The sequence below is a fragment of the Peromyscus californicus genome, unplaced genomic scaffold, assembly GCF_007827085.1.
Source record: "Peromyscus californicus insignis strain IS unplaced genomic scaffold, ASM782708v3 Scaffold_10__1_contigs__length_136768540, whole genome shotgun sequence".
In the NCBI taxonomy this organism is placed as follows: domain Eukaryota; kingdom Metazoa; phylum Chordata; class Mammalia; order Rodentia; family Cricetidae; genus Peromyscus; species Peromyscus californicus.
Genome location: NW_026294391.1, coordinates 103,057,145 through 103,077,386, shown reverse-complemented (window position 1 = coordinate 103,077,386; position 20,242 = coordinate 103,057,145). Strand labels below are relative to the sequence as shown.

General features: G+C 37.4%; 1 long non-coding RNA gene across 3 annotated transcripts; it reads right to left on the bottom strand.

Moving 5' to 3' along the window:
* Window positions 1-205: 205 nt before the first annotated feature.
* LOC128110695 (uncharacterized) lies at window positions 206-20,042 on the bottom strand. Of its 3 annotated transcripts, XR_008218285.1 has the most exons (5): window positions 12,099-20,042; window positions 11,456-11,541; window positions 9,959-10,587; window positions 3,091-3,200; window positions 206-718 (listed from the first exon to the last, which is right to left on the bottom strand). It is a non-coding gene; the product is annotated as an uncharacterized LOC128110695 (long non-coding RNA). The 3 variants fall into 3 exon arrangements; XR_008218283.1 differs by having other exon boundaries at window positions 11,456-20,042; XR_008218284.1 differs by having other exon boundaries at window positions 9,959-10,416; window positions 11,456-20,042.
* Window positions 20,043-20,242: the final 200 nt, after the last annotated feature.

Sequence of the window (20,242 nt, the reverse complement as noted above, 5' to 3'; positions counted from 1 at the left end):
GGCAACTGTTGCCTGGTCTATGTTCATAGATACATTCTCGAACTACCCTGACAACAGGCAGAGATAGGCATCCCAGAGGGATGAACTCATGTTTTGGCCTCCACTATTGTCTGCCAGCTGGAATAGTAACCTCAGTGTCACGCTGAAACTATGAAGATTCTTGATGATGTGAGAGTCACATGGGATGTAGCATCTCTCAGCCAGGATAGTCAACACTAACCCAATCTCTAGCATTATAGTGTTAAATAGGACTCCATTTTCTGGTAGAAGGATAGGGTACTAAGGTTAGGTCATTGCCCTAAAAAACTTAATGATAGGCTATTGAAATATAACACTGTGTAGATGCTAAGGGTTCTAATCCCCAGGACTGTCTACAGAAAGAGCCTCTGAAACAGTTACAAGACCAGAGAAAGACACAGGGCTACACTATTAGATTTTTATTCAAACTAACATCATCTGCGGTTAGTTGTTACATGCTTGGGCCATAAGTTCACCTCATCAGTAAGTAGATCTTGGTATCATGGGCCTTGGTGCTTCTCCAGAGCATTAGTAGTCTTGACAGGTTGTGTGGTCCACATTTGACAATGTTTTGTTGCACTTGTAGCCACAGGCATAGTATAGAAGAATGAAATCCATTCATTCACAATGATTCAGCCCAGAGACACGCTGAATAACACAGAGGCTAACCACAGATCAATGACTGATGAAGCAGATGGGCCTATCATAGAGCACAAGAAGAAGCTTAATAGTAAGACACCACTCCCTAGGTACTCATCTGACTCATTATTATAACACGCCAACTAATTATACTTTTATGTGGGAAGGGGCAATAACACAAACCCAGCAGATACCTATTAAACCAGGAACTGGACATCATCCTGTGCTGAGACAGTGAAACTGATTAATTGTAGAGAAAAAAAGAAAGTCAGTGTGCTGTGAATTTCTGTAAAGACATTCACAAACAAAGCCAGAACAGGTTCAAAGCACAGAGACTGAGGCAGCATGAACAGGGCCTGCACAGGTCTGAATCATGTCTTTTCTCTCTCTCTCTCTCTCTCTCCCTCTTTATATATATATATATATATATATATATATATATATATATATATATATATATATATATTATAGCTTCCAGTTTAGCATTTTTATGGGATTCCTGAGTGTGTGAATGGGGGGAGGGGTCTCTGTTTCTTGTGCCTTCTCTTGGGCCCTTCCTTCTGTTTGCTTTTTTTTGTCCAGTTCCAATGTGTTATTTTTTATATTATATGTTAGTATTATCCCTTAGAAGCCTGTTTTCTAATGAGAGATAGAAAAGAGTAGATGCTGATGAGCCAGAAGGTGGGGAGGAACTAGGAGGAGTAGAGGGAGGGGAGATTGTAATCAAGATAGATCATGTGAGAAAAAAATCTATTTTCAATACAAGGGAAAAAAACATAAAAAATGAGAATCTACTACCATCACTTTGCTAGACCAGAATAATTACTACTATCTAAATCTTATTCTTATACCCACAATTAAGTGTAGTTTCATCAAAAAAGCAAATGCAGACCATTACAGAAAACCACAACTGGACTCAATGCATAGGTCAACGGATTGTGGGGAGCAAAGCCCCAATAGATACATTTACAAAACAGCTCCTGCATCTATGGTTCAGAAAACATTGCAGAAGAGGGAGGCAGAAAGATTGTAAGAGCCAGAATACCAGGAGTCTTCCGTATAATGGACTCTTATAGAAATGGCTGCATAAACAGATTTGAATAAGGGAAATATTAATAGACATACTAATGTAAAGGGGTAAAATATACTGAGACTAAACCTACAGACAAGGAATTACAGGCAACTGATGGCTTCTGAGAGAGGGTGAGTTATCTTGTCCCAGAGATGAGCCTTAATTGCCTGTCCAATACAAAATGGACAACCTTAATTGGTTGTCTAATACAAAGTGGTCAGACTTGAAACCATATACACAAACAATACAAATGGACTCAGAAGGTTGTATTTATATATTTGTGCATAAACACATGCACAAATACAAAGATAATCCAGGAAAATTATGCTATCAGTTTGAAAGTGGCAGAAGGACATGGAAGAAGTTGGAGTGAGGTGACTTGGGAGGGGGTAAAGGAAGGAAAGGGAAGGGAGAAATTGATATAATTATATTTTTTAAAGTAACTATTACATAGCCCATCAAATAAAGGCCAAGCTGGATATTTTCATGCTAATTTCTGCAAAACACTTGAAGAATTATTATCAATATTTAAAACTATTCCAAAAATTCTGAAGATCCTATGAGGCAAGTGTTTCCCAGATATCATAACCATATAAAAATACAACAAAGAAAACAAGCATAGTCCAAATATCTGATGAACTTAGATATAAAAATCTTCAACAAAATATCAAATCCAGTAGTACCATAAAAAATTATGTACCATGATCACTCCAGAGATGTCTCAGAGATACAAAGATGGCTCAACAAATGCAAAAAAAAAATAAGTTCACATGGTAAAATACATCAGAAGAATGAAAGGAAAAATTATTGTCTATGATTATCTCAATAAATACAGAAACCTCATTTGACAAGCTCAATATCACATGAAGGTAAAAATACTAAATAAACTTTGCATAACAGAAAGATACCTCAACATGATAAGAATTACACATATTAAACCAACAGATAACATCATAGTGGACTTTGGAAAGTTTAGAGCTTTCTCTCTAAAATCTGGAGCAAGATGCCTGGGGACTGGAGAGATGGCTACATAGTTAAGTGTACTTCTCTTGCAGAGGTCTGGAGTTTGGTTCCTAGCCTGAAGTCAGTTCCACAGCAGTCTATAACTCTAGCTCCAGGAACTCTACTGACCTCTACTAGCCTTCATGAGCACTTGTACTCACATGTACATACCCACAAAACAGAATTTTACAAAGATAAGGATGCCCTCCTCCTCACTTTTTCAACCTAGCTCTCAAATCTTAGCCACAACAATAAGAAAGGAAATAGAAATAAAGGAAATTACTGTCAGTTATCTTTCCATTACTTTAACAAATATGTGATCTACTTCAACTTATATGAGGAAAATTGCTTTGACTTACAGTTGAGGAGGTATCCATCAATGGTCACTTGACTTCATCATCTTTCAGTCTGTGATGAAGCAGTACGTTTTATGTAGAGCACATGAATAGTAGAGTAGGCCAATTAACACCTTGATGGACAAGCAAAGAGAGAGAGAAAAGAGGAAACAACAGTTTCATATCTTCCTGTCCCCAACAATATAATTTCCTTCCAGTAGACATTATTGCTTAAAGCTTTACCACCTGAGTGTCACAGGCTGGTGACAAGCCTTTAACTTATGGGACATTGGGGAAACAGATCAGATTCAAATAATAGTAGCAGCCTAGTTGGTAAGAAAAAAACCTAAAATTATGATTATTTGCAGGTGACGTGATGTTAAACATATAGAACTCCAAAGATGCCACCCCAAACCTTTAAAACTAGCAGATAAAGCACAGGGACAAATAGCCAAATGAATGGAAACACATGAACTATGAACCAATGGCTGAGGGGTCCCCACTGGATCAGGCCCTCTGAATGGATGAGACAGTTGATTGGCTTGATCTGTTTGGGAGGCATCCAGGCAGTGGGACCAGATCTTGTGCTCATTGCATGAGTTGGCTGTTTGAAACCTGGGGCCTATGCAGGATTGTTTGGCTCGGCCTGGGAGGGGACTAGACCTACCTGGACTGAGTCTACCAGGTTGACCTCAGTCTGTGGGGAAGGCTTTGCCCTGGAGGAGATGGGAATGGGGGGGGGGGCTTGGGGGGAAGGTGAGGGGGACGGGAGGGGGGAGAACAAGGGAATCCGTGGCTGATATGTAGAACTGAATTGTATTGCAAAATAAATTAATAAAAAAAAACTAGCAAATGAATTTAGTAAAGTTTCTTGATAAAAACCAATATACAAAAAAGAATGCTGTTCCTATACGCTAATAGCAAATCATCTGATAAAGAAGTCAGGAAAGCAATCACATTTATAAAACCTACAATAAGAAATGAGAAATAAATATAATCAAAGAAGAGGAAGAGAGATCCACAAAGAAAACAAAAAATTAATGAAAGAACTAAAATTAATATGAAAATGAAAAGATGCCTTGTGCTCTTGGATTAAAGAATAAATGTTGTAAAATTGCCCCAACTATTCAAAGAAACCTACTGATTCAGTGAAGTCCCTTATAAAGTACAATTGTAACTCTTCATAGAACCAGAAATAATTCCAAATTTTTGTTGGAAATGAAAAAAAATGTTCAAATAACCAAAATAATCTTAACCAAATAGAAAAACATAGGCTAAACTACAATATTTGAATTGAAAATACAATACAAAGCTATAATAATAAAGGCAATGCAGTACAGATAGAGCCACAGTGCTGAATGCTGTAGCTCCTGGCTTTTATCTCAGCACTCAGGAAGCTGAGAAAAGAAAACAATGACATTTAGGCCAGTCTTGGCTCACAAGTGAGTTCCCAGCCAGTGTGGACTATATAGTGAGACCACATTATCTCAAAACATAAACAACAAATCCAAATCAAAAGGGGAAAAATAAAAACACTGTACAGAGTAAAGAAACAGAATAGAGAAGAGAGAAGTAAATCCACAAACCTACAAAATTGAGGTTTTAAAATAGTTTTTTTTAAATATTGAAGGTGCTGGGAATATTCACATTTGAAAAGATGAAATTAAACTCCTGCATCAACATTTGTAAAAATCAATGGAATGTGGATTAAAGACAAGAATAAGACCTAATTTTTCTTGTATATTATGGCTTCTGATTTTGTGTTTTTATGGGATTTAGGTTTTTCTGTTTATGTATGTCTCTCTGTGTGTATTTCTTGTGCTTTTTATTTATTTCATATTCTGGTTTGTTGTTTCGTGTGTTGGTTTTGTTTGCCTGTTTTCTAAAGAGAGAATGGCCTGTAATTAGGTAGGTCGAGAGGGGAGAAGGGTCTGGAAGGAGTTGGAAACTTCATTTCGGTGAGGCCGTCTGGCTAGCTATCTCTTAGGATCTGAGTCACTCATCTCCTCACTGCTGCAGCTACAGGCATCTGGAAGTCAGTCTAGCCTTTTATGTGAGTACTGGTGATTCAAATTCAGGTCCTCGGGTTTTACAGCACTAAAGGATATTTCTTTGTTGATATTTATCTTTCATATTGAGTTAAAGACTATATTTACTCTCGTTTATATCAACTGGTCCTAGCTCTTATAGTTATTTAATAAAGTTGCTTATTGATGGTATTTATCATGTCCCTATTGAACATTCTTTGAAGCTGTTTCCCAATACCTAACCTGTAAAGCCATATGAATTGTGGAAAATCTAGGAAAAAAATCAGGTCTCTTAGTTTACTTTATTATTCTTTATGTCTTCCATCTTCTGACTTTTAATATATGTTATATGGAAATACAGAACAGTTTTGGTACCTGATCAAAAAGGCTCAATTTTCTGCCTAAGCAGGGAGTATCTACAGTTCTCTTAAAAAAAAAAGACTCTTGACTCAAACAAGTTACCCTCATCCCCACCTTTCCCTATTGCATCTCACTAAAATCCCTTGTACTCCAAGGACCACACAATTTCAAAAAATTCCTGACCAATGTCAACTAGGTTATTTTTTTCCCTTTAGAATGAGTTATTTATCTTATTTCAACTATTCATCATTTACAACATTTAGCATAGAGATTGCCACTGCACAATAGAGACCAAAGATACTTAGAGTTGCTTCACCACTGAGATAAAGAGTTATGAGGCTCTACAGATCTGAAAATCAGGTTCCTAAATGGGAACGAATCATAAGTGTAGCTAGAGTTTTCCTGGCTGGCCCACAGTCAGGACAAATCTCTCTCACCTGCCAGTCCCACAGCTGCTCAAACCCAACCAAGTAAACACAGAGACTTATATTGCTTACAAACTGTTTGGCCTAATGGCTCAGGCTTCTAGCTATCTAGTTCTTACATCTTAAATTAATCCATTTCTATAAATCTATACCTTGCCACGTGGTTTGTGGATTACCAGCATCTTCACATGCTGCTTGTCATGGCGGCGGCTGGCAGTGTCTCCTTCCTCTGTCTTCCACTTCCCAGAATTCTCTTCTCTCCTTGTCCTGCCTATACTTCCTGCCTGACCACTGGCCAATCAGTGTTTTATTTATTGACCAATCAGAGCACACATTTGACATACAGACCATCCCATATGCTTTACATAAGCATGCAAAGTTATACTGATTAATTCCCTTGGTACTCTCTGCTATTCATATCTGCTAGCTAATTCTCACTTTCTTATTGAGTGTATACAATGATATACATACACCACAGTTATCATTTATGGAGCCCAGTATGCTATGCAGTTTACTTATATAATAACATGATTCAAATTAATTCTTCATTTTTCTCCTCTAAGGCAAGTTATAGTTTTCTCATTTTACTAATGGAAACTAATATTCAGAAAGATAAAATAACTTTCCCAAGGTAGGATACCCAATAAAGTCAAAGAATCAAGATTCATCTGTTTTCAGATCTCAGAATTTTATTGCCATCCACTCTGTCACATATAGAATTTTATAGGTATTGTGTGAACTGCAGGGATAAAAACTGATGAATACATATTCTTTAGGAAAATGGTATAATCATAATTAGGTACCACTTTCTGATTCTGCTGTACCTCAGGATTAGAAGAGACATTTTCAAGAACAAAGTAGCAGGGAATCCATATCTCAGCAGAGCAGCTGGATTGAAGCAACAGAGTTAGAAAAGCAACCAAGGTAAGCTTGATTCTGGGTAAGGAAAGCTTAATTGGCTATAAAGACCCTATTCTTCAATGGTATATACCCAAATGACTAGAATTGTCTGTGGAAAGTACTGGGCATTCAACCAATACTTGTTAAATGACTGAATTTGATCCAACTTCATAAATAATAAATACTTCTAAGCAGTGCTAAGTAGTGAAATAATTCAGAGCCAAAGGATGGTAATTGTGGACCAGGTTTATTCCAGGAGAATTTCTAAGAAAGTTATTTTTTAATTGAAAATATTCTTCTCTCATATAATACATCCTAATCACAGTTTCCCCTTCCTCCACTCCTCCCAACTCCTTCCCACCTCCCCTCTCCCAAAAATTAACTCCCCCTCTATCTCCCTTCAGAAAAGAGCAGGCCTCCAAAGAGACAACAACCAAACACAACAATACAAGATAAGACAAGGCCAAAGCCCACACTTTGAGTCTTGAAAAGGCAACCCAACAGGAGGAAAAGAGTCCCAAAAGCAGGTAAAAGAGTCAGAGACACACCCATTCCCACTGCTAGGAGTCCCACAAAAACACCAAGCTACCAGCTACAACATATACATGGTGGGCCTAGTGTAGATCCCGTAGACCTTGTGCTTGCTGCTTCAGTCTCTGTGAGTCCACATGTGCCCAGGTAGTTGATTCAGTGGCCATGCTTTCCGGATGTCCTCCATCCCCTCTGACACCTACTCTACCCCTTTTTCTGTGGAACTCCAAAGGGAGGGCCCCAATGGAGACCTCCAATTTAGACCCTCTCCATATAATGTCTGGCTGTGTGTCTCTGCACCTGCTCCCATCTGCTGCCAGGGGAAGCCTTTCTGATAAAAAGGCATCAATCTATGAGTATAGAAGTGTAGCATTAGGAAATATTTCATTGCTGAGGACAACATCCACACAGATCATTGAGCATAGAGGGGTTGAGCTGGTGTCTGCATGGAGCCTTCACCCCTGTGTCTTAGTCTCTTTGGTGCTAGGAAACATTTTTAAGAACACTGAGAATACTAAACACAATGTACAGAAGACACCATTAAAGACAAGTTCTCTGGAAACAATCACTCCAAACTGATTTTTTGAAGAGATCTTTTTCTTTGTCAATTGTAATGATAAGTGTCTTTATCAAGAGCTAAATTTAAATATATACAGATCACTTCACTTATCAGAAATTAATCAATTAAGAGAGATAAAGCTAGGTTTATGGCTGTTAAGTTTCATCCCTGATTTCATCCTGATTTCTCAGGACTCAAAACAAGATACTATCTGATGCCCAAATAGTGTAGAGAAAAGAATAGTTCTTGAAATGTATTATACTCCATTTAGTAAGTAGGGACTTTGATTTTTGATTTATTACTGTACTTGTTTATATTCTCACTAATTTATAAGAGCTAATGAATTGCAATGAACTTCTTTATCATTTATTTAATTCACTTCATAACAAGGATTAAAGCAGATATTAAATAAGATAGTGGCAAGGTGACAATTACATTATGAAAAAATTCCATAAAATCTCAATTAATTCTAGTCTAATATTTTTTTCAGTTAGACAATTTTCCCCTCTGCACATATTTTTGTAGAAAGACTGTTATATTAAGCTTTCACCATAAGTTTATTAAAATAGCGAAAGTAACAAACCAAATTTTAGTGGAAATCCTGAAGTCAATATAGATTCAGCCACATATACTGGACCATGACCTCTGGTTTCCATAACAGTTTATATTATGACTTGATGGTATGATTTGGAGTTTGTATTCTAATGAAACAGAGTACTTCAAGAAGAACTAGTTAGCAGAATTTACAGACAAGAAAATTCGGGTATATGAAACTGAATATCATAAACTTTACTATACTTAAGGAACAGGTAGAGATGATAAATAATACTTAGTTATTCCTGTAAGGAAGGATACACAAGGAAGTGAAAAGTGAAGCAAAAATTCTAAGAATCTTAATGTCCAGTTAAAGTATGAAACCAGGTAGGTAGTAATTTTGAGCAAGTAATAGCCTAGAACAAATGTTTAGTCTCAGAGAAACTGCATTTCATGTAACCAAAAAATTACTTTAATGAGTGGAGTTCAATAATATATATGTGTATGTATATATGTAAATAATAATTTGTCTTTGGAGGAAGAGGCATGATATAGAGGACACATTTAAGGCTTAGAGTATACAATATTTCATTCTTTGTACCCTGATCAGTTGTGGGTCTCTTGTTAATTGCCATCTACTACAAATAAGCGCCTATCTGACTATGGTTGAGAGATACATTAATCTATGGGTATAGTGATTTGTCATTAGGAGTCAGTTTAAAACTATGTCCATTTAGCAAATAGTAGAGTAGGTTCTCCCCGAGGGCCATGACTTCTCAAGTCACTTGTTCTTGGCTCAGTAATGGTGCCAGGTATGGGTTTCATCTTGTGGAACGGGACTTAAACCCAATCAAAAAGACATTGGTTACTCTATTGATGTTCATGCCACGATTGCACCAGTGCACACATCTTGCTAGGGTGGTCATTATTGTAGTTCACAGGGTGCCCAACTGCTTAAGATTGATTATTACTTTTCTCCTCTGGTGGTGTTTATCTTGCAGCACTACAAAAACTAAAAAATAGGAATGAAACTCCCAGATTGGTACCAGCTTGATTTCTCCATGTTATATGAACAAGTTATAATGGTGTCTTCAGCAACAGGCTCCTAAAGTCAAGTTCTGGAGGTTAAACAAGAATATTAACAATAGCTTGTAATGTTTGGAGGTTTGTATAAGCTCAAAACAGACAATATCCTGGCATAGAGAGATGAAGTGGGCATGAAGTCACACACTTAAATGAAGAGATACTGGAAATTGCTTGCTTCTGAGAAGGTGAAAGTCACTTTTCTTTAAGACTGTGTCCCTCTGGTAAGTTAACCATGCTCTAGTGGATAACAACACACTAACAAGTATATGGGCAGTATAATTTGGAAGAGAGAGGTTAAAAAAATGAGGGCACACTGTTGGGTGGTAGAAAATGGAGAAAGGATCTAAGAAGAGTTAGGGGAGGAAGGTTTAAGACAATCAAAACACATTATATGATGTTCACAAAGAATTAATTTTAAAAGTTTGAAAAAACTAAAAATACATTCAGATGTAAAGCAAAACTTTACTTACCTAGGAAATTGGAAAAGGAGTCACATGATGATGAGTGAACATTTGAGAACAACTCTTAAGAGTTTCTATTCTGGGGCTGAAGAGATGGTTTAGTGGTTAAGAGCACTGGCTGCTCTTCCAGAGGACCTGGGTTCAGTTCCCAGCACCTACATGGCAGTTCCCAACTGTCTGTAACTCCAGTTCCAGGGGATCCAACACCCTCACACAGACATGCAGGCAGGCAAAACACCAATGCATATAAAGTAAAAATAAATAAATCTTTAAAAAAAAAGAGTTTCTATTCCTTTCATTCATCTTGAAATGGTATCTTTGGTAGGGTCCATACTGCTGTGATAAAACACCATACCCAAAAGCAACTTGGGGAGTAAAGGATTTACTCCATCTCACATGTCCCAATCATAGTCCATCTTGAAATAAAGCCAGGGCAGTAACTCAAGTCAGGAACCTAGAAGCAGGAACTGAAGCAGAGGCAGTGAAGGAACAGTTTGTTCTCCATGGCTTGTTCAACCTCCTTTTTACAGCATCCAGGACTACCATGGTGCTCAGGGATAGTAATACCCAGAGTAAGCTGAGACCTCCCACATCAATCAATCAAGGAAATTTCACTACACTCTTGCCTGTCGGTCAATCTGTGGGGGAATTTTCTCATTTGAGGTTTTTGCTTTTAAAATGACTCTAGCTTATGTCAAGTTAACATAAAACTAGCAGCACAATTGTTATCTTGTCAACTTAATAGACAAACACATAACTATTCAACTACAAACTTTCCGTTTTCATTTGTTCCCAAGATGGTAAATTACTATTAATATTATAATATAAAACCTTCAAACATTTGAAAATCTCAGACTTTACAAAGTAATACACTTTAAAAGTTCAACAATCTTTTTTTTAAAAGGGTTTTTTCCACTTTACATACCAACCACAGTTCCCCCCCTCCTGCTCACTCCCTACCTTCTCCCCACCCCACCCTCATCCACTCTTCAGAGAGGGTAAACCTTCCCATGGGGAGTAAACAAAGTCTGGCATATCAGGTTGAGGCAGGACCAACCCCTCCCCCATACTGAGGCTGATCAAGACATCCCCCTTGCCGGGCGGTGGTGGCACACGCCTTTAATCCCAGCACTCGGGAGGCAGAGCCAGGCGGATCTCTGTGAGTTCGAGGCCAGCCTGGGCTACCAAGTGAGTCCCAGGAAAGGCGCAAAGCTACACAGAGAAACCCTGTCTCGAAAAACCAAAAAAAAAAAGAAAAAAAAAAAGACATCCCTCCATAGGGAATGGGCTCCAAAAAGCCAGCTTATGCACTAGGGATAAATCCTGGTCCCACTGCCACTGCCCAAGTCAAACAACTGTCACCCACATTCAGAGGGCCTAGTTCAGTCCCATGCAGGTCCCCATCAGTCAGTCTAGAGTCAGTGAGCTCCCACTAGCTCAGGTCAGCTGTCTCTGTGGGTTTCCCCATCATTATCTTGACCCCTTTGCTCATATAATCCCTCCTACCTCTCTTCAGCTGGACACCAGGAGCTCCATCCAGTGTTTAGCTGTAGATCTCTGCATCTGCTTCCATCAGTTCCTGGATGAAGGGTCTATGATGACAATTAAGGTAGTCATCGATCTGATTACAGGGGAAGGCCCCAGTTCAGGCACCCTCTCCACCATTGCTAGGAGTCTTAGCTGGGGTCATTCTTGTGGGTTCCTGGGGATTTTTCTAGCACCAGGTTTCTCCCTAAACCCCATAATGGCTCCCTCTATCAAGATATCTCTTTCTTTGTTCTCCCTCTCTGCCCCTCCCCCAACTCGACCATCCTGTTTCCTCATATTCTCCTGCCACCTCCCCTTACCGCTTTCCCTTCACCCCTCACAATTTACTCAGGAGATTTTATCTATTTCCCCTTCCTAGGGGGATCCAGACATGTCTTTCTAAGGGTCCTCCTTGTTAGCTAGCTTCTCTGGGGTTGTGGACTGCAGCCTAGTTATCCTTTGCTTTATGTCTAATATCCACTTATGAGTGAGTACATACTGTGTTTGAAGCTCAACAATCTCTTTAAACCACCCAGCCTCTTTCAAAGTTCAAGCCTCTCTAAAATATCAAAAGTCTCTAAAATATTAAGTCTCTAAAACATTCATAGTCTCTCTAACATACCCAAAATTCCTTGAAAACTTCAAAGTGTGGGTTTCTGTAAAATAAAAATAAGTTAAATAGGTTCTTATTACAAGAGGAAAGAATGAGGGACAGTCACAATCAAAGCCAAGCAAAACCAAAGCCCAGCAGACTTCTGGGATTCACAAACAATGTTCCTGGCTCCTCCAAACGTCTTTGGCAGTCGTTTACATACAATGTGTCTAATAGGCCAGGGTCGCCTCTACTCTACAGAGGATGTTGTCCTTGGCAGGTGTGTCCCACGATAATGAAATTTCCAAAATGCTCAGGTTTCCATGTAACAAGGCTGCATCTTCACCTATAGCCTCTCCTGAGTTAGCATTCAGAGATTCTAACACTTCCACATTGTGCCAAGCCTCAACTTATCACCATTCATGACCCCTTCAATCCCAGGGTTTTCACTGCTACTGGAGCTACATTATTACCAATAGCCTGGCCTGACCTCTCCTGATGCCAAGCCTCGGCTCTCCTCCATGGCCCCATGCCTTCAAAACCAATACCACCTAGGATTCATATACTACCAGCAAGGGATGCAGCCTTGTCTGCCTCTGGATGACAGCTTCTTCTGAACCCATGGAAACACTTCTAGAAGATTTTGATTGCCTCAGAAAAGCAAAGATTTCACTTTAATGAATCTAATCCCTTGTTAATCACTGCTGATTCTTCACAGCTGACCAGAATTATATATTCTGCTAAAAGTATCAATGGCTCCAATAGAATCTTTAAGGGACTCTCAAAATTCCCTCTGAAAGTTTACAAGCCAGACCTCCACTGTCTTCACTGCTTTGAACATTCTTATTTCCAAAGCTTCCACAGAACACCATAGGGAATGGGGTCTAAAAAGTCAGTTTGTATACTTGATACAGAAGGGAGGGGCTAAGTCTAGCCCCAACATGGTATAACAGTCTGTGTTGACTACCCAAGGGAGGCCTTACTCTCTATGAGGAGAGGATGGGGATGAGATGGGGGTAGGTGGGGGGAGCGGAAGAAGAGGAGGGAGGGGGAATAGGTTGGTATTTAAAAAGAAAGAAATTTTTTTTCTAATAAAATTATAAAAAACAAACAAACAAACAAAAAAGCTTCCATAGAACAGCATACTGAGCTCTGAGCACTCGTTGGTTCGTCCAACACAAAGTTCCAAACTCAAGTCTTTTTATAATCCTCCCCAAACATGGTCAGATATGTCACTGAAATATCTCACTTCTGATACCAATTTTTACTTAGAGTTTGTAACATAGCAATAAAACACTGTGACCAAATGTAACTTGGGAGGAAAAGGTTTATTTCATCCCACATATCCTGATTACACTCCATGATGAAGGAAAGCTGTGGCCGTAACTCAAGTCAAGAACCAGGAACTGAGACAGAGACCATGAAGGAACATTGCTTAGCGGCTTGCTCAACATGGTGTGTTCAGCCTCCTCTTACAGCACTGCGGACAACCAGTCCAGTGGTGACAATATCCACAGTGATCTTGGCTCGCCCATATCAATCATTAGTCAAGGAACTGCACCACAGGTTTGCTCACAGGCCAATCTAGCAGGGTCATTTTCACAATTGAGGTCTTCCTCAATTCTAAAATGACTCTAGCTTGTGTCAAGTTTGCATAAAACTAGCTAGCATGGAGGGTACTTTTGTGTCAGGTTGGCTAGACTATGGTTAATGTTAATCTATGGGGTTTGTGTAGATATTATGTAGATATAACAATTCCCCCATTGGTTGTGTTTTGCTGGAGAGCCTTAATTGCTATCCTCAGTCAAGTTTTTTATCACTCTAAATTCAATTCACTGATATAGAAAAGAGAGTAATACAATTTATCTTAAAAAGATGCTGATAATATTTAAAAAATCAAGAATTAAAAATTAATATGTAATATTTCCCTTTCCTTTGGATACACCTCTGATACAGAAACCTTGGCCTCTTTCTTGTTCAGACATTAATTACCTAGTCCTTGCCAGTCTTTGAGAACTAGAATCATTTGTTCTGCATAATTAGAATCTCCCAAAATAATACTTGTGGATTTTGATACATATTGAATAGCATTTTATTTCATTTAAATATGTAAACAGGTACACTGTTGTCACATGCCTATAATTTCAGCTCTTGGGAGGCAGGGCAGGATGCTCTGAAGAGTTTGAAGTCATTCTGGGGTATATAATGAATTCAAGGATAGTCCAAGTTACATCGTGAAACCAGCTCTCAAAACAAAACAAATATAGTATTGTGGAGTATGTTTCATAAGGGAAGCACATGTATAGAGATATAAAATCCAGGAATGTGGTAAAAGTATTGAGAAAAGGCAAAAGAAAAGGTTTGAAATGAAGAATATGAAAAAATATGAGTTTAGAAAAATTAACTAAATATCAGATAGACATATGGTTATAAACTCATAGAAGCATACACTTATATATTCCAAATATATTAAACCTTAAAATAAAAAGCAATAGTAAAATAACCATGAAAATACTAAAAAAAAGTTAAAAGATTATGATAGAGGTTTAAGGTGCTATTTTGAAACATAAAATGCATAAGGAATAAAATCTTAATTGTGATGATAGCACAATGTAAAAGTGATTTGCAAAGAAGTATAAGTATCTAAGTTAAATCATGTAACTTGCAGGGAATAATGCTAATAAAGAATAATCAAAGAACTTCAGTTCTCTAATGCAGATGAGAACCAAGTTAAAAAAAAGTATATCATTTGCTCAGATACCTTATAGGAGCAGAAATATAAATGGTCAATAAATATATAAAGAAATGATCATGGTTTGGAGACATGGCTCAGCTGTTTAGAGTACTTGCTACTCTTTCATAAGATTGCGATTCACTTCCAAGCTTCCACATTGACTGGCCCACAACCACCTGAAACTCTAACTCCAGGGGATCAGCTACCTTCTGCTGGGCTCTGCTGGCTCACACACACACGCATACTAACAAAGAGACATGCATACATATACACAAATAAAAATAAATGAAAGAATGAAATAAAGAGATTATAAAGCAGAGAAGTAATCAGAAAAGAAAATAGCTATTGCCACTTACTATTTTCAAAAATGAAAATAATCTGTTTCTCAATGTTGGAGAAGAGTACAGAAAAAAACAATTCAGATAGCAACTTTGGTAATGAATAGTTATAAAGATTGTTTGCAACCAATGCAATTCACAATTTTTCAATTCTTTCTTGATAGAAAATTCAACTCTGCATTGACCAGAGCAGAAACATTTGCATCTTTGACACAGAGCAAATTCATCAATAGTCATCAATTGTTTATTCCTATATTCTTATCTGAGTATGCCTCAAAAGTTCTACTTTGCCTCAGTTAAGACTTACTCCAATGCAACAACTTATTACCTCAACTCATAAACGCTAATCATAACCAGTAAGAAAATTATTCTGAAACCAGCATGATTCAAAATAAAAGTCCATTCCAATTTACCAGAGTCTAAAACCTCCACCATCTAATAGGAGTCAAGGCTAAAGGCCAAAACAAACAATCAGTAAAAGATCAAAATATGCATTTTAGATATCTTATTTCTCTGAGTCATTCTGCACATTTCATCATAATTCAGCTATTTTAATACGGATTTTTCCATTCAAATCTTACAAATGTGTGAATTACCAATACTTCAACATTCTCTGTGAGTCATCTAGAACTTCCTGACAGTTACCAAAGCCTAATTATGCAATAGTCACTATTTCTAAAGAAAATGTTTAGAAAGGGATATAAATCAATATGCAAATAAGAGCTTCCGGTACTGGATCCTTCAAAGACACTTCAGTTTGAAAATAGATCCATATATAAAGATAATTCCCAAGAAATGCTGTGACTTTACTGACAAATTCTCTCAACCATTTAAATAGACATCACTGCTGTAGTTTGAATAAAAATGTCCTTCATAGGCTTAGATTTTTGAATCTTTGGTCCCCAGTCACTGACTCTGTTTGAGTAGATTTAGATTTGGCCTTGCTGGACAATTATGTCATTGAGGGTGAGGACAAGATTTGAGGTCAAAAGACCTGGGCCATTCCCAGTTTATTCTTTCTGCTCTCTGATTGCAGCTAAAATTTAAGCTCTCAGCTAAATTCACCAATTGACAGGTCTTCCTCCTGCAACACTTCCAAGCCGTGATGGTGACATATTTTTATACCTCTAAATAGTAATTCCAATAAACTCTTTTATAAATTGGTTAGGTCATGGTGCTTTACCATAACAATACTAAGTAGCCAGAGTAATCAGCAATATTTTCAATTTTTCCCAAATCATATGAAGATGAATGAATTATCCAAAGTTGACAAATCCAGCTTACCATGACTCCAAAAACAGTTGATGATATAAAATTGTTTAAAGATGATGGTCCAATGAATATAGGTATGAAAACCTTCAATGTAATTCTACCAAATAAAATCCAACAGCAGAACTATGTGTTGTAGACAAGTGGATATTTCCCCTGGGATGCAAGAGTGCTTCAACATAATCATATTAATAAACAGGAGATATCACATTCACAGAATGAGAGAGAAACATTACAAGATCATCTTAATTAATGTACAAAATAGAATATGTTAAAAATTCAATATCCTTTCATGATAAAAAGTACTTTAAAATTATAGGATGAATCTCAACTTAATAAAAGCAATATATGCCATATCCACAGGTAAAAAAATTTTCAGTATTAAATAGTGAAGCTCTTCCTCTAATATCAGAAACAAGACAAACTGTTCACCACTTTAACTAAACAGAATATTAGAATTCCTAAAGAGAGCAATTAGGTAATAAAATAATCATCTGCTTTAGAAAGGAAGAAATAAAACGGTCTTTGTAGGTAACATGGTTAGATTTTATAGAAAATCTTAAGTGTTCCATGGCAAAAATGTTAACATAAATGAATTAGGTAAAATGGCAAATTACAAAATTAACATAAAAGTCAGTTGCATTTCTATATAGTAACAATAACATCCAAAAACATATTAAGAAAACCATCACAATTTCATAATTAGAGGAAATAAAATAGGTTGAATTAAACTTAGCAAAAAAGATTAAAATATCTATGCATCGAAATGTATAAAGTTCTATAAAATTGAATGCACAAATACTTAGAAGTCTTCCTTGTGCATGATTGGAAAGAGGTGATATTATGAAAATATAGATTCTACCCAAAATAATTTGCAGATATAATGAAATTCCATTTGATGTTTTAATAGCACTTTTCTGAAACAAAAGAGAAAAAATCTTAACATTTATATATGACCACAAAAATACTTGAGGTAATCTTTAGAATCATCAGACTTCTTGATTTCATGTTATTAAGAAAGAGTTTTATCGGCTAGGGAAATGCTCATCAGTGAAAATTAAGCAATGCTCTTTCAGAGGAATCAAGTTCAGCACCTAGGACCCATGTTGTGTGGCTCAAGAGATCCAACCCCCTCTTTTGGCCTCTGTAGGCGCCTGCATTCACATTTACATACCTGCACACAGGAACATATACACAACTAAAAATAAATCTTGAAATGCTCTATATTTTCCATCATTAACGTCTTTCGTCTTTTTTAAGGTTTATTTCTAGATATTTTATTTTTAGCCTATTGTGATTCAAATTGTTTTTCTAATTTATTTCTCAGTAGGTTTCTTATTCTTTTATTTATAAAAATATTGAAAACAAGCCAGGCAGTGGTGGTGCATGCCTTTAATCCCAGTACTCAGGACCAGAGCCAGGCAGATCTCTGAGTTTGAGGCCAGCCTGTTCTACAGAGTGAGATCCAGGACAGACTCCAAAGTTCCACAGAGAAACCCTGTCTTGAAAAAACAAAAGCAAAAAACAAAAAAATTGAAAACATTCATTTTTATCCAAATTTTGTATTATTCTAATTTGTTAAAACTATGTATCAAAACTAAATATTTTCTTATGGTGTCTTTTGGTCTTTTTCAAAAATATTTTCTAATTAATTTATTTGTATTTAAAATTTTTTTCATATGATATATTTTGATCATAGTTCCCCTCCTTTAACTCCTCCCAGACTCTCTTCACCTCTCTTTCCACCCAACTTCATATTCTTCTCTCCCTCCATCTCTCTCTCAAAAGAAATCACATAAAAATCAAAACAACCAAACTAAAAATAAATAGCAAAACAAAAAGCACACATACACACACACACACACACACACACACACACACACACACACACACACACAAAGAAACAATACAGTTTGTTTTGTGCTGGCCAACTACTTCTGAGTAAGGGGCCTGGTTCAAATCAGATAAAATTCAAGCTCAGAGAAGGGAAAGTAGACACAAAGTCCCACCTTTAACCATGAAAGCTATTTGTGACTGATACCCGCTAGGAAATGTAAAATCACTTTTCTCCAATAGAGTAGAACTGGTATATCAACCACACTCCATAAAATATTTAATTTTATGTGCTTATTTTGCCTTGAATGTATGCATATGCACCATGTGTGTGCCTGGTGGTTTTGGAGGACAGAAGAGGGCACTGGATCCTCTGGAACTGAAGTTACAGATAGTTGTGAGCCTTCACTTCATGTGGATGCTGCGGAAAGAACCAAGGTCCCCTACAAGAGCAGTAAGTGTTCCTGACCACTGAGGCATCTCTCCAATCCCCTCTTTATGTCTTTTCCATATAGGATCACAATATCTGAAAATGTGGATAATTTTAACTCTTTTCTATTTATATCATCTTTATTTTGATTTCTTGACTTACTGACCTCTCCAAGAATTCAAGAACTAGTGTAAAAGTGTAGAGAACAAGTGCCTTTTTCCTTTTCCTGGTTGTAAAATAAATGCATTCAGTTTTTTCCAATTTAGTAATCTGATGGCCATGAGTTTGTCATATATGGTCATTATTATATTTGCAGTAGGGTCCTTCCATTCTTCACTTATTCATAGTTTCTCTCATGCAAATATATTGATTAAAATTTTAATCCAGCCACTATGGAAACCAGTGTTGAATTTCCTTAAAATATAAAAACAGAGTTCCTGTATTATCTAGCTATCCCACTCCACATATATATTGAAAGAAATCAAAGTCATTATAAAGTAGAGACACCTGCACATTTTAAAGGCCTATTCAACCCTACTCACTGTAGATAAGTTAAGAAACCAACCTAGAATAAAATGGGATATGTGTGTGAAAATAAAATGGGATATGTGTGTGAAAATGATCAACAAATACTATGCACATGCTGAAAATAAAGCTAAATACTTCGTACAATTAGTATATACTAATAAAATGTATAGGTATAAAACAATTCTCATATGAATCTACATTATCATGCCTTAATAATCATCTGTGATGCTTATTGTAAACCATCAGCTTGATAGAATCTAGACTCTCCTGGGAGACCAGCATCTAGGCATGCCTATGGAGATTATACTGATTGCATTGATTGAGGTCATTTGGTTGGTATCATAACTGTACTGAGAAAGGGAAGTGAGCAGCAGTGGTATGCATTCATCCCTCTCTGCTTCCTGAGTGTGGATACAATGGGACCAGAAAGCCTCCTGGTCTTGCCTCCATGCCATCCATGCCTATTGCCAAGTCTTCCCTGCTGCAATAGAAAAAAGAAAAGGGGAAGTGCTGTGGGATGGTCTGTATGTCAAATGGCTCTGATTGGTCAATAAATAAAACACTGATTGGCCAGTGGCCAGGCAGGAAGTATAGGCGGGACTAACAGGGAGGAGAATTAAGAGAACAGGAAGGTGGAGGGAGAGACACTGCCAGCCGCCACCATGACAAGTAGCATGTTAAGATGCCGATAACGCCGGGTGGTGGTGGTGCACGCCTTTAATCCCAGCACTCGGGAGGCAGAGCCAGGCGGATCTCTGTGAGTTCGAGGCCAGCCTGGGCTACCAAGTGAGTTCCAGGAAAGGCGCAAAGCTACACAGAGAAACCCTGTCTCGAAAAATCAAAAAAAAAAAAAAAAAAGATGCCGATAAGCCACGAGCCACGTGGCAAGGTATAGATTTATAGAAATGGATTAATTCAAGATATAAGAACAGTTAGCAAGAAGCCTGCCCCAGCCATACAGTTTGTAACCAATATAAGTCTCTGTGTTTACTTGGTTGGGTCTGAGCAGCTGTGGGACTGGCGGGTGTCAGAGATTTGTCCT